The 13,757-nt window shown below is 42.3% G+C and overlaps 1 protein-coding gene across 1 annotated transcript in view; it reads right to left on the reverse strand.

The window, feature by feature from the left end:
• Positions 1-7,962, reverse strand: part of NDST4 (N-deacetylase and N-sulfotransferase 4) — a 67,992-nt gene extending 60,030 nt beyond the window's left edge. The window contains exon 1 of the mRNA XM_056490769.1: positions 7,333-7,962. The gene's annotated coding sequence lies outside the window, so the exon portion shown is untranslated. The remainder of the gene's footprint in view (positions 1-7,332) is intronic.
• Positions 7,963-13,757: the final 5,795 nt, after the last annotated feature.

Consider the following 13,757-nt stretch of genomic DNA (forward strand, 5'->3'; position numbering starts at 1 on the left):
ATAGTTTAATGCTTCAATGGAAGCCAATTTGAATTCATTTAACTCTTCAAATAAAACTTTTGTGAGATGCTGTATCAGATGTTTTATTACAGTCCATCTATTCTGGTACTGTTTTCCACTTTGATGAGGCTGTCAATTAGCTATCCAGTTCCAATAGAATGATTTGTGTTGTGAACTCAGCTGAGAGACAACATTTGTGCACTAGAATGGCTGCCTAACTAGGGCTCCTTCAAGTCAATCAATGCAGTAGCCAAACTCTGTACGTGTTGTTTGGCTGGGTAGACAAGCTAAGCCATTAAAAAAAAAATGCTAAAACCATTTTTAATAGTCCTATTAGCAACCAAGTAACTGCAGATTGTCTGTATTGATTTTGAAAATTTACAAAGGATTACAGATTTGTGGGTGATTTAAAAACTTTACTTTTTGGAGGTTACTTACATACAAAAAAGAGATACAGTCCCAGGCTCTGAAACAGCCTGTTAGAAGCTAAACTATTTGGTGTTTATGCTTTTTTTCATTAGTTAATTGTTTCCCACACTTTCTGTTGTCCAATAGTTTTTCTGGGAGCTAAAAATGTTTGCCACCATGTGAGATAATTAAAACGTGTCCACTCTCATACCAATGCCAATATATTTCACCGAATCACATGTTTTGTGGTGTCGGTATCCTGTCACAGGGACTATTTGTGAGCAAGTCAGATGTGGTCACATCTGTGCTGGGAATTAAAAGGAGGCCACTAACTTATTTCAGAGAGACTACTGCTGTCACATAGTAATGATCTATTGCTACTGCAGAGGAAGTCTATTTAAACCCAGATAACAAAGACTTTGTACTTAAATCTTTAGTACAGCACGTTTGCTACATGAAATTTAAACAGAGGTTTGTTCTGAGTTTGTTCAAGCCTGGTTCCAGCCAGTCAGACTGTTCCCAAGTTCTCTATGCATTAATTCTCATTATAACAGCTTCCCTTTATTTATTCTTTAAGTAATTTTTGCTGGAGTCCCCTTTCCCCATCTTTGCCCTCACTGGCTGAAGTGTTTTGCTATCATTGAGAGGATTTGGTAGAAAAAGGAGGAGAATACACAGAGTTTGGTCCCACCAGTCTCTGATCAGAGCAGACGTGTGGGCTGGAGCATATCATGCAAGCCACCAGTGCTGGTGACAACCTGGCAGGGCTTAGCAAGTAGTGCCTTTCAAGCAAAATGAAGCAAGAAGAGTAAATGCAACCAGGGTCATCTTCCACGTGTGCCTTCTCTTTTTGTGTGTGTGTGCTTCCTGGACTTCCAAACAGCTTCTAAAGAGGAAAATTCAGTGGCTTCCACCTTGCTCATAAATACTTGCATTTATCACTGCTTCTGTTGCATGGCAGTTTGGGACTAGGAAGTTAAGTTTATAGTATCTCTCCTGTCTCTTCCTAGTCTTAGTTCTAGACTAGGTTCTAGGCAGTCCTTCAAGAAAATTTTGAGGCAAGATGAGCTTTTGTGGGGACCACTTAGGGCTACACATATGACTGTTGCAGTAAAACTAACCTAGACAGAGATATTTGGTCATGTAACAAAAACACTGCAAAATCCAAGAGACTTTCGCTTTAATGTACTTAAGTATTGCAGACAAGGCAGTCAGAGGAAGTTTTATGCAAGATTATTAACATAAATTGAAATGACTGGAGGGATACTGTTTGCCTATCAAGAGGAAAAATGCTTTATGGTGGAAAGATAAGGCAGGGAGTAGACCCTTTGATTTCTGTCTCTGCCACCATCTTGTTTTGCCCTCTGGAGGCCACTGATTTTTTTCAGTATTTCATTTTCTCTCTTTGTTGAGGGAATACTAGTCTTTTCTACCTTTACATGGGCATTATCTGTAAAATGCTCTAAGATGATTCATGTTTGGTTTAGATGTGTATAGCATGGATATTGCAAAGTGTGCTTTTGGGAAAGCCAGTGCAAAATTCATACTTTCATGTGCAGGCAAATGTGTTTGGTGTGCTTGCTTCCTTTTTCTTTTTTTGTTGTACCCTGGTAAAATTCCTTTGTGTTTATTCCTGCCACTGCTTTATGGGGGTTTCTCTGAGAGAAGCCACTTTGTCAGCCAAATGAAAGATCTCTTTAGAGGTTTCTGGTGTGTCATCTGTGACCTATAGATACTGCTCTGCTCTTGGTTCAAAATAAAAACAAATGTTTCCTTCTGAAAGATCTATTCTTTGTTTTGTGTAGATAAAGTTCAATTTGGAAATGCCACTAGTAGGATAAGGGTCCTACTTGGGAATTCAAGGGATTTTTTTGTTGAGTCACGCTGAGCTCAGAGACTGGAACTAGAACTAATACCATTAGAGCTCTGTGATGGAATAGAGAGGCTTTGATTAACCTCTTGCTTTCGTGAAAAATCTCTGTTTATTGAACTACTGAGGCATTAACTTATTGTTGAAGGGGGAGAGTGTGGAATAAAAAGCCAAACCAAATGGTTGTCAGTCTTTTTGAACATACTGCCCCTTAATCAGGCTGGAATTGTCTTTACATTCCTGTCCTCTCCTGGGGGCTGAGTGCATAACTCTACTTGGTTTTCAGTAAGAATCTCCAGGGTGTATTGTGGACAAGCAAATCCAGCCTGGCTTTCTGGGTTATGGAAGGGGCTTACAAAATTATGTCTCATCATTTGACACAACATCTTGTAAACCATACAGCTCAGTTTCAGGTAACATAGACACAGAGACTTTATTTTCTGCCTGAACACATTTTTTTTTTTCATGGAGCAGAAAGCCTTTTGGGAGGTCCTTCAGTTAAAAAATCTGCGTATGCAGAATGATTGCCTGTGATTGATGCAGGCACATGGAGCTTGCACCAAGGCTGGTGGAGAGTTAGTCTGATGGGAGTCTGTCAGGGGTTGGGAGGCATGCATGGCTCACTTTGCTCATCATGTGGGCACTGCATATCACAGAATTCTCTTTAACTGTGTTTTTTGAGGTACAGATAATAGTACCATGCCCTTCTGCAGGTGATTAATTCACCAGAGTTCTAATGCACAGGTCTACCCTAAACACCAGGACTGTATGGGGGTAGAATGGTGAAATAATTTAAAATTGCACCCCAAATACAGTCTACAGAGTAGTAATGAATAAAAACACCCTATAGTTATACCAGCTGTTTAGGTGGGTAGAGTGCACATAGTCAGGCAAGATATCAAGGCAGAAGGCCCTGCTTTTTTTGGTTTAAAATTAAAAAAACACCAAATAGCTATGAGGGCTTTAAAATCAAATGTGATCAATAAGTCTAATTCCTGTATCTTACCCAGAAGCCTAGAACAGTGCATTTTCCTCTAATTTCCAAAAATTTCTCTGTGAATCACTGACCACCTCCCCTCCCCTCTGGTGGTTTAGGGGGTGATCTATATCCCCATGAGAGAGAATAAATTCAAGAATACCCTGAGGGTCTGGAACTTGAGCTCTGGCCTCTTCCTTGCACAATATGGTCCCATGGAAAAGGACAAGATGTTCTTGGTGCTGTAAAACAGCCCCTGAAAGTAGAACACAGAGGAGGTGGGTGCATATTTCATGACAGACTGTTTTAACTTTCCAAACAGCCGCCTCTTTTACGGCCAGCAGCTACTATTAATTATTTATCAGAACACTTATTTATACACTAAAAGCTAAATGCAATCCTTTCAGTGGAGCCTGGCAGAGCAGGGGCTGGAATAAGTAGCTGTGGATAGTCCTTCAGGCGGGGAGGTTTCGTGCAGAGCTCTGCTCAGGGAAGAGCCTGTCCACATGATTCTCTCTGCTGTTTGTGCCTGGTAATGATATTTACATATGGGGCATGAAAACCCAGCCATTAGTAAGTCTGTAGCTGTGGGAGTGTCAGCCTGATCTCCCTTGGCCAGGCTGAGTAAGCCAAGGACAGTTCTTATGTCACCAGCATCCAAGGAAGAACAGGGAATCCTTTCCTTTTGATTTCCTTCCCCATTAAGGAAGCCCACCCTGCCCTGGCTTCTACTTTTGTGTTTGCTCTGGCTCTGTAAAACCCATCCTTGCAGCACAGGAGGAAGGATTAATTTGCTCCCTTTGCCTCCACTTGGGGAGAGCAGTTGCGACCCCTTCTGTCACCAGAGGGAATGAAGCAGGATAAATACTTCTCCGTTCCTTTCAGAACGGAGTCTAATTGGCCATCCTTCTTCTGGGGCCAATGTATTTCCCTCATCAAGTACTAACATGGTTTCTGTGCTGGTGTGCTGTTGCCATGTGATTCTGATGGCATTGCTGTTTAGGTAAAATATTATTATTTTTCTATAGCAACTGTTAATTTCAGTAGAAATTCCGATTCCATTGTAATTATTCCTGACAGTAGTTGTAATAAATATTTGGGATTGACGTACATGATTTTCATATTCTTCCAGCACTCGATGCTTTTAATAGCTCAATTTTTCTAATTTAAATGTTGACATAGATGGAGAATTGATTCTGAATTTCTGTCTGGTGCTCTTCTGGGTGGCTTTACCTTCCTGAGGGGCATTGTTTTAACATCTCAATAGGAGAAAGAGACTTGTTGCTGTGAGATGTGCATTCTTCTGCCTATCTCAAAATGGGAGACAGGACTCTTGGACTTTCCATCCAATTTCCAACAGGCACCTTCCTTCTCCCTAACAGTCCACCTGCTCTAATGGTCTTCAGCTGCATCCCAGGCCTGAGAACAAGGGATCTGATAAACTACCACCTTACTTAACACTTACAAAGGGTTTCAAGCCAGGCTCCTCTCACCTTAAAGAGCATGGGCAGCCCTTGGCTCACCCTAAGCTCAATGCTCTGTTCCTGAAATGACTCCCCAGGCTGGGCAAAGTGCAGCTTTCTGCACAATTCCAAGTCAACCTTTCTTTCAGCCATCCATGCCCCAGCTTGCAGTGCCTTGCAGCTCTCAGCCTAGGGGTTGCTTTGTTCAGAAAAGCCAATTGTGGATATGGAAAGCAGTTTCTTGGATGCTCCCATGAAACTGCAGAAAGAGGGTTGGAATTAGATACTTTTTAAGGTCCCTCCCAACTCAAACCATGCTTAGATTTGGTGATTATGGAAGCTTTGCAAAGCAAACACTTGATGGAAGCAAACAGCAGTGTATACATGCAGCTGAAGCTCAGCCAGCCCTATGGTCATAGAGGCAATCAAAGCAAAACTGTTTGTGGGCTAATTCAGAATGATTTAGAACAGAAATTATACTTTTTTTTTTTTTTTTTTTTTTTTTTTTTTTTTTTAAGTAGAAGTTCATTATATGGCTTCCTTTACTGTTTGTAGAAAAATGATGCATCTTTTTCTGGGGACACAGAGTTAAATGCAATTTTTTGTTTATCTAACTGAAAACTCATAGTCAGAACTAATAGTAACTCATCAGCATTTTCTATGCTCAGTATTGCCAGGGGTTTGAAATATATGGCCACATTTTCTTTAAAGTATCTCATTATACTGCAGGGATAATTCCTGTACTGCAACCTTTAAAAAAACCCATCTTTACTATTAGCATATTTTTATCCTGCTCCTAGTGAATATGACAGTTGAACTCTAGAGCAGCTCATGATTCCTGCATGGTACCGAGTCTGATCATGGCCATTACAAAGAGTGATACAGCAGATATCACAGCCTCTAAACACCCATAAAGTTTTAATAGCACTTCCAGAACTTGATAGTGTGAGTTAACATGCTGAAAAGGATTTGTATGTGAGGGTATATATATGTGTGTGTGTGTGTGTGTGTGCAACTGGTCAGTCACTGAAGCATCCTGCTCTCTGCTTAAATGTAACCCTTTGAATTTGATTTACTCTGATAAAATGCAAGTTACAGGAGCATTTCCCCAGCCTTACAGAAGAGAGTGGTGTCAACAAGACATTAAGATACTCCTGCATTCAATTCTAAGGCTTTCAGACATTAGGCATCTATTATGAATCAAAAAAAAGAAAGTCAATGTGCTGGGGAAATGGCACAAAACCTAATAGACAGTCTTAAACTTCTGCACAGAGCAATGTCATTAGGAACATCTAATCCAATTGAGCAGATCATAGTATCTGATACGATTCAGGAGAAAACTCGAAGCCAAGAATTTCCTTAGTTAAATGTGCCTTGGCAGTTCACACCCACCCCCAGCCCCTCCTTAGAGCAGCATTCCCAAAAGCAAGGCAGACAGTGCAGCTTGCTGGAGGGGAAAAGGTGCATGGGGAAAGTGTACAGACAGGATGGGGTAGGACAGGGAGGAAATGTTGCCAGCTATTGAAACTTCATGAACTAGGAGATTCTGCTGTCCTTACACAGGCTGAACATTTATAGCAGGAGGATCATGATTCAAACTACTGAAGAAATGGGGTGAAAATTAGTTCCTTCTCTCTTTGTCTTGTTCTCTGAGAGCATTCAAAGCTAGGAAAGGGAGAGTAACCTGCTACGGGGGGTAGGCCAGATTCTGCAGCATTTACTCACACGGAGGGAAGGAGGGAGGCTTCAAGCAATGTGAATGAGAGCCACAGGAGTTAGTAAAAAATGACCTGGTAAATTCCCTGAGGATAAGAGAAGTTCATGAGTGTGGGTTTCCTAGGTATGTGTGGTTACAACAGTGCAGTGCTTATAGGAAGGGTCTTCTTTACCTCTAAGCATTTTCCTGGTTCATTCCCAGCAGCAGTGCCTTGGAGCCCGTATGCCAGCTGTAGGATAAAAATGCTGGGCTGCTGCTGGACTCGGGCTCTGTAGGATCTGAAGAGCTCACACTGATTTCTTCAGTCTACCTCTTACTACCTCTAACAATCCTTGCTTCCACTCTATAACTGATGCTGTTAAAAATGTTGCTGACAGATGTTGTTTGCTATCAAACTGCTGGAAGAGAGTAGATCTGTAGGTTTTGGCTTCCCCACAGTACAATTGCTCTTTGGTGCATATTTAATATAACTCCATGGAAAGCTTCTACCATGTCATTTTTGTACAGTAGTTCTGCTGAACTTTGCTAGATGGGAGCAAATAAAAGCAAAGGATGTGGAGTAGACCAAAGAAGCAACTGTATCCTCACATAACTTCCCATGCTCTCCGTCTGTGGTCTTTCATATATTTAGGCAGACAGCTGTTTCCCTCAGAAACAACATCCCTTTACATTAGGGGTACTTGCATGCAAACGTGGCAAAGACTATCTCAAACTTCCAAATAATCCTTGGAATGCCGGGCTCTAGGCAGCTTTTGGAAGCACTTACTATGCATAGGTTCTAGACAGATCATTTGACACACTCTGGATATTTATACCTGCTCTGAGTACAGGCACTGTCTATGTGGTTGTATGAATATATACCCCAAAGCAGAGGTTGAGAAGCTGAACAATCACTTACCTAGAGAAGAATTTCTCTTCCTGACGTGCAGCAAAGAGACATCTGCTATTCAAAGCTCTTCACGGGGCTCCAGGTAAACTAGGGAGAGTTTTCAGTTGCCAGCAGCTGTGTGAGCGGCATCCCAGGAAGGCTCCTCTTGCTCCAGCCCCAGTCACCCAACTCTACCGGCACAGTCACATCTCATTTGTGTCCAGCCTGTCCTTTTCAGAGCGAGCAGCCGGCTGGAATGATTCGAACCTCTGCTCGGCACACCGTTCAAAATGCAGCTTCCTTCTTGGACACGGGAACTAAGCCGGGGAGCCGCCAGGCTCCGGCAGAAAGCCTGCGAGAACTCTGGAATCAGCCAAGGAGCAGCTGCTGGGGTCGCGGTCCTGCCGCCGGCGCCGCGCCGCGCTCCCGTGTGCCGGAGTCAGCCTCGTCTCCCGCGATCGCCAGGAGTAGCGAGGCGGCTTCGCACGGCTGTGATTGGCAGCGGCGGCCGACTCCTGCCGCTCATCAACCCGCAGACTTTCAAGGACTCGGAGCTGCTCTGATGTCATTCAGCCGAGGGGGGGATGCTTGGCGAGGACGCCAAGGAAGAGGCTAATTCGGAGATGAGCTGCATGCCTCTCCCAGCGCCCTGACGGATTCCGTGCTCCGCGCGGATTTGCATAATCTGTCATTGTGCGGCTGGACCACCTCCCCTCCTGCCCGCCCAAAATGCCGGTGGGAAGCGCCTCTTCCAGCTCCCGATTTTACACCTGGAGTCTGCAGCTGAAAGCCTAGGAGAAAGGAAAAGTTGAAAGAATAATTTTTCTGACAGGAGGATGCTTGTGCTCCCAGTGCCCCCCATCACCCCTCACTGTCTCCAGATGCTAAAAGAGGCTTAACAAAATCCTAGCACTGGAAGACTTGCTGGTTCCTGCTCTTGTTAGGTCACTGATAAGATCACCTGGTACAATAAAAGGTGGGTTTTAGTGTGGGACCAAAATCAAGCAGGGGTCACCCAGCAAGTTTGCTTCTTGTTAAATGATCTCCCTGGCACCAGCAAATCCTCGGTGCTCAGAGGTGAAAAGTACTTTCTTGCTGTACGTGACACAAGTTCCACCTATTTGTTGCATAATTTCTTATTAAAATCCTCTATTTCATCCAGCTAGAGACAAAACCTACCTCCGCAGCCAAGAAACATGATTGCTATGTGACTTCAAATTATATTACAGAGGCAAAACTAAACACTTTCTATATTAAAAGAATTAGATTTTATTCCAATCTAATTTTCCATTTTTGCCAGCTTGACATCTTTCACTCCAAAACTGTTCTTTGCACAATACACCTTGGAATTGAAATTCAGCCAATTCTGTGCAGCAAATGTGAGGAGAAAATAGTTTTGTTCAAGGAGACTGGAACAGACCCATTCTGAGATGATGAATGACGCTGTAAACTCAGATTTGAATCATAGGAGGGTCAGCTCAACCTTTCGTGTTTCCAAAACAGTGTAAATAAATGGTGTTCCATGCAGTTCACCATTTACATCTTTCAGCTGGGACCTTCTGCATGAAGAGCTGCTTGCTCTCTGTGGATATTCAGGTTTCAAAGATGGTAGAGATTCTGAACTGGGGACTAATTGATTCCTTCTGGCTAAATTAGAAACTGAGGGAAAATTAAAATTCAAACTATGTCTGAGTAATTTCCTGCAATTTCTAATTACAAAGTACTTGCTGGGAGATCTTTTAAAAATGCCTTGCACCTATGGCCTGGCTCTGGATTTGGGATTTGTTTTCCAAAGACTGTTGTGAATGTTGGGTGTGGTGATCCCACTGCAGCTGCGTGGTGAGCAGGTGCCTCCTTGCATCCTGTGTAAACATCGGAGCTTCAGTCAGGCTGTAAACTAAAATGGATAAAGTAAGTGAGAGAGCCTCTTCCCAACACAAGGACATCTTCTGGTGCAGTTTATCCAAAAACTTCCAGAGCTTCCTATTGCTAATCTGATGGTGTGAAAAGAAAAAGTCCAGTTGTTTGTTGCTCTTTGTACTGCTCCTGGGCTCCTGGCTGCATTTGGAGCACTGGAGAGGTGCCTGTGGGGGGAGGGTTTGGCTGTGGGACAGCTCTGCTGCTCCAGATGTGGTGGGAGCAGTGCTCTGCCCCTTGGAAGCCACTGCTGCAGATGTTCCCAGGCAGGCCAAGTTCCTGCACAAGCTGTTGAGTGTGTTTTAATTCATCTGCTGAAGCCACTCTTTGAACTGAAACCCTTGGCTTGAGCCCTACCGTGCTGGGTGAATTCAAGGAGCAGGGCTGTGGATTCACGCTGCCTCTGGAGCTGTTTGCTCTGCTGGTGATTCATTTGAAGTGCAGGATCAGGACAATGACTGTGCCAGGGTCTGCCCTCATGAGAAACATGTGGGAATCTGTTGGCAGAATTGCTCCAACTCTGTGTAACAGAAAGAGCACACCAACCCTTGGGAGGAAAGAGTACAGCTTGAATTTTCACATCCCTCTCCTCTGGGTAGTAGACAGAATTGAACTCTTCCAGCTCGGTCACAAATGCACTTGAGTTACCTAGAATGTCCCTCTGATCATTATATAGTTCTCAAGCTCTGCTTGAAGGAAAAATAGACAAGAAAGAAAGAAAGGACAGCAAGAAACAGAATATAAGTGTGGATGGAGAGAACAAGAAAATAAGATAAATTCTAGTCATTAAATACTGTATTAATGAGGCAGCACACTTATGCTGAGATCCTTGCCATGTTATGATATATGTTTTTCTGGCTTTTAACCTGCAGCACAGATTTTTCACTAGGTGGTGTACATTATTCTGTACCTGTTAATCCTGTTGAGGTTTATTTTCCCCCTGTATAGGCAGGCAATCACAACAGCTTTTTCTACTTATTTTGGTAGTGCAAAACCTATAGATGAAACCTGCCATTAATTTGGCCAAAACTTTCTTAAAAACATGGCTATCTGGGTTTGGAAGTGTGGGTTTGTTGGTGGTTAGGTTTTTTTGGTTTTTGGTGGTTGTGTCCTCTTGTGCTTTGTTGGTTTGGTGAAAGTATGTGTTGCTCTGTTCTGTTCAAATCCTCTTGCAGCTTACATACCTATCACTGCAATGTCTGTACACATTTTTAAAGTATTCATCTTCATATCACCAGACATGGAAAACACAATTCCTGCAGTTATGTGGTTAGAAACATAGAATCCTAGAACCATTTAGGTTGAAATAGACCTTTAAGATTATGGAGTCCAACAATTAACCCAGCACTACCAAGCCTACCACTAAATCGTGTTCCTAAATATGATGCTGAGAAAGCAAATCCTCTCAGCAATTAGTGTGTAAACACATGGTATCTCCCTGGATCACTCTTCCACACCCTGAAAACTTTCACTGTAATATTTGGATCGATGTTTTGTTGCTCTAGTGTTGAGTTTCTGTTGTCTGGCTGCTCCCAGTCTCCCCACCTGTTATTTCAGTGCTCTGATGACACCGGAATAGGCACTCCCTACTTCTCCTCTCAAAAATCCCCTCGCAGCACCAAGGTCATGCTTCAAAATTGACTGCAATACACAGAACCTTTTCTTTCAGCTAAAGACATTCATGGTCTTTACCAAAAGAAAGATGGCTTTTGACACTGAAGTTCATAATGAGTTTAAGAAAACAAAAAAATGACTATTCCTGGAAGAACCAGCTTTTTCTTGAGCTGTGGAGACTCCTTCTGAACCTCCCTGTAATTAAACAGCAGTGTGTCTTATTAGACACACAGAGCATTTCCTCAGATAGTGTAAATTGTCAAAACATCCATTGATTTCAGAGGAACTATGACAACTTATAAGAGTTATAGATTAGTCTTAATTCTCCAGCAGAAACTTGAGACATGCAGAACTTAATTATACTCACATCAAAAGTGCAAGAAACATAAAGGCATACCAGAATGTGGTTTGGGTTTCTTTGAGTATTCATATATTTCATTAAGAAAAGTCTGTTTTGTTGTCTTGATGTCTCAATTAATTGTTAGAGTTTTTCATCTGCATATTTTGGCTCTGACTCAAAATGTGTTAGAGGTTTTACAGAATCAGAAATGTAGGGATCAAATATGGATACACTTGGAGCTGAGTTTCATGCATTAGAACTCAGTTAAGGCATTCATGTCTTCTACTGGCAGTTCCTGCCTTGTTGTGGGTTATTCTTATTTCTCAGATGTCAAGGGAGAACATGCTGCTAGTGGTCCATTTAGGCATGAAGTGCTGATTAGCAACAACATCAACAGCACAAATGCTGCTCAGTCCTCAAGTAAAATTACAAAATCTAAAAAAAATAGCTAGATTCCCTGACTGCTGACTTTGTCCAGCTCTACAATCTCTTTTCCAGCTTCTATTATCCCCTCTTTATGTCTGGACACACTTGTACAGATGATAAAGGCAAATCAGTGCATACCAGTTCTGTAATGACCTTTATCTTATACTTTTATTCCTCTGTAAGATTACTTTTATATCCTAGTGTGGCTTTGTTCCTGTACAGCTTTGGATGTATTAGTTTTAGAGAGTGTGCTGATAGAAACTAATGTGGAGATATCTGTTAAACCAACATACATTCATTTACATCTAGCATTAGAGCTGCTCCACATATTTCTAATTACATTACTGTTTTATGCCTTAAGTACTTACTCAACTATGAAAATATAAACTACAGTGTTTTAAGTACTCTTATTGAGATACCATCAAAGCAAAAAATGAATTTGTGCTTAATCCACAGGCTGATCTTTGTCACTGCTTCCCGTGTGACACTGAGACAAGGGTTCATGATGTAAGAGAGATGGATTTCTTTGTGTATCCACAAAGCCTTTTGGCCTTTGTCCCAAAATTTTCCTAACAGAATCATTTCCAGGTTCTGCTTTGGCCTGAAGTAGCCAGCAGCTCCTGGGAAGTAAAAGGGAGTAGGACTGGAGCTTAGAAAGAGAAGAGCTTTTTCTCAGGCCACACTTCAATGTAGCAGGAGAGACTAAAGCAGTGAGCAGATTTAAGCTCTGCTCAGCCCCCTTGTGATTTGTTGTTTGCACCTGTAACATGTGACACATCCTTGCAAAAACAAGACTAAAAGCAGGGGCAGGTCCCATTCATCCAATTGCCTCACCCAGAAAAGCTGCCTGCTGCTTGCTCTTCATTGCAAATTGTCACAATTCCAGATCTAGGAACTTTGGTTGTGCTCCCATTTCCCCTTTCTGTGAAAGCATAGAGAATCACTTGCTGTGTGACTCACAAAGGTTGTGCTTCATCAGAGACCATGCTGGGGTTTCTCTGGTCCCCAGTGCTGCAGACAGAAGTGGTGTCACACGTGGTGCATCTGCTCCCAGCCCGAGGTCAGGCCAGGTGAGGGACTGATCGGAGTGCTAACACATTTTGTCCAGCACAGCTTTACAGCACCTGCAAGGGCTCCTTACAGGCATGGGCAGTGCTCTGCACTCCCTGCATGAGCTGTAGCAGAGCCATTCACCAGCTCCTGATGATCTCCAGCCAAGCCACCACCAAAATGCTGATTGATGATTTCCATGAATTGGAACAATTATCTCTGTGTAACAGCAGCATTCTGCTGTCGTGTCAGCTGAGTGTCTGAGCTGTCACAGGGCTGCTAAGACAGGCAGGGGAAAGGGGGCTTCTAAAAAGAGCAATGCAGGCCAGCTGCTGGCAAAGCCATTATCATAAAGAATCTCATCCATAAAATGAAGTGATAGCCTACAAATCTCAAACCCAAGCATTTCTTCTTTGATTATTAGAAACAAAGGGGCTTGAACTCTTGGTTTGATGTATTAAGTGATTTTTTTTTTTAAAGGAATTTTGAGTTAGTCAAACTGGAATGATTCATAAAGTAGCTTAATTAGACCAGAGCTCCAGTGGGAGTCCCCTTTAACGTGTCTACAGAGACTCTTTTAATACTCTAATCCACTTCTGAATAAAAGGTGAAACCAGGAATGGTAGTTTCAAAGGAGGAACTACAAAGAACATTTATCTTTCTATTTTTCTCTTCTATCCTTGCGATCTAGATATCAAGCTTCCATTGCATTCTAAGGATGGCTTTTTTTCTAGGTTAGCTCACACAAGCAGAGCTTTTTATATACCATAATTTAAAACTTTAAAACCCTCAAAGTGAAAAATCCATTACTATCACACTTCCAAACTGGTTTTCTAGAATCACTGTAAAAAATTGATCCTGTTGTACATGTTTTGTTTCACCTCCTAGCAATTTTTAAGAAGTTTTGGGTCATCCTATTATAATTGGTTTTCCTCTTTATCTGCTGCTATAGGAGGAAGCCTCATGCTCTAATGCTCCAGTAGGGTGGGAAATCCTGAAATGGGAAATGGAAGTATGCCCTAAGGTCTATTTTTAGACTGATGTGACTAGGCTGTGCTTCAAAATAAAATATAAAAAATCCCGCACAAACCTGGGTTCAGCAAATGGG

Source organism: Oenanthe melanoleuca, chromosome 4 (assembly GCF_029582105.1).
Source record: "Oenanthe melanoleuca isolate GR-GAL-2019-014 chromosome 4, OMel1.0, whole genome shotgun sequence".
Taxonomy (NCBI): Eukaryota; Metazoa; Chordata; class Aves; order Passeriformes; family Muscicapidae; genus Oenanthe; species Oenanthe melanoleuca.